Here is a 1,977-nt window from a genome sequence, read left to right on the forward strand (position 1 = left end):
ACCTAAACCAGTAATATAGTTGTTTATTGTCATTATCAAGTATATGTTCTATACATAGTCATATTGCTAGTCTTTTATACGACTGGCAGAGCAATAGCTTGTTAACACTAGTATCGCAAACACGAGTAATGCATTGCATTGCATTACGGTGTTAGGGCTGCAACGTTACTATGACTACAATGCCACTAGGCAATAGGACATTTTTAATTCCATTGTAATTTTATAGGACCACCATTGTACATGTGGTCCTGTGATTGAGCAAAACATCGTTATGGGGCACATGACTGTAGCTTTTGGGCAAGTGGGTCTCAATCCTGCCTGCATATTAGAATCACCTGGAGAGCTTATAAAACTTTTGCTGTCTGGGCTGCCGTCTGAACTAATTAAATCAGAATATTTGGGTGTGAGACCCAAGAATTGGTATTTTTATTTATTTATTTTCAAAATTAGGTAATTCGATTGATTGATTTACTTCCTTATAGCTGTCAGTATTTTCGAAACTCCATAGGTGATATCAATGTGGAGTCAAGGTTGAGAACCATGAATTAAACAGCAACAAAGCAGAGTTGTAAAAAGGACTCTAATGTGTGTTTAGTTTTATGTTTCCTCAAATGGTGCTTTCTCTTATAGCTGGCATGAATATGGGCAATTAGTGTTAGTGTTCATCTTAGTCCATTTGGACTGCTATAACAGAATTCTATAGACTGGGTGGCTTATAAACAACAGAAATTTATTTCTTCCAGTTTTGAAGCCTAGGAAGTTCAAGATCAATATGCCGACAGATTTAGTGTCTAGTGAGGGCCCACTTTCTAGTTCATATATGGTGGTGTTCTCTCTGTGTTCTCACATGACAGAAGAGTCAAATGAGCTCTCTGGGGCCTCTTTTATAAGAGCACTAATTCCATTTATGAGGCCTTCACCTTTATGACCTATTCACCTGCCAAATGCCCCACATCCTAAATACCATCACATTGGGGATTACGTTTTAACATGTGAATTTGGAGGGACACAAACATTTAGTCTATAGCAGTGTTGGTAAGTCATTTTAGTATTGAGATATATGTAAGGAGAATACCTAATCAACGGGCCAAGTCTGGGGCTGGACATTGGGCAGGCAGTTGGCTGGCAAAGCTGATGCCTTTCTCAGAGATGGGTTCCTGAGAGCCTGTAGGCTTGACACTTGGTGTAGTTGGACAATCCATTGCTACCAGGTGATCAAAGTGGAGCTAAGGTATGAGTCAGGTAGGCAGGCAGGTAGGTAGATTGTTGTCAGAGCAGTCAGAGTGTACCTGGGATTCAAGGTTAAGATAGGGTGGAGCAGTGTACAACATGAAAGCCCCAGAGATCAGATGAGCATTGGAATGGGCTCAGGGAAGGAAGGTGCTTCGATTTGCCTATAGTAGAGTCCTTTATTCAAGTGCAAGCATTGGTCCCTCTTCCCTTGGGCAGGAGTTTTCGAATTTTACAGGAAGGGTCTGCTAAGCTATCCACTTCATGTTAGGTCCTGATTTATTTCATCTTCAGTGTTTTCTAGTCAAGAGCCAACCTCTCTGGTTGAGGTCAAATTTCTGTGGCACCTGAGATTCCCCTGGCTAGGGAAGCTGTGTGCTGGTATGGTGGGGTTGGGTACACCAGACCATTTCTTCATGGTTGAGGTCCTTGTCTACTCTGGCCCAGATGCCTTCAGGGTCTGATTATTAAGATGGTACACAACAAAATGTTGTGTTGCAACTCTTTCGAGGACATTAATTAATTCATTCACTTACCCAAAAGCTCTTACTTAGAGGGCATGATAAATTTCAGGTGCTAAACCGTGAGTGGGGGAAGGGGTGGGTCCCAGTCTTCTGGGGAAGACAAACAATTCCAGTAGTGCTGAAGGAGTACACAGGACAAAAAGGACGTGATAAAGGAAGAGTTTCTAGAGATGTTGAATCCTAAGGAATGAGTAGGAGGGAGCTCCCGAGGCAAAGAGAGCTG

Source organism: Hylobates moloch, unplaced genomic scaffold (assembly GCF_009828535.3).
Source record: "Hylobates moloch isolate HMO894 unplaced genomic scaffold, HMol_V3 SCAFFOLD_7, whole genome shotgun sequence".
Taxonomy (NCBI): Eukaryota; Metazoa; Chordata; class Mammalia; order Primates; family Hylobatidae; genus Hylobates; species Hylobates moloch.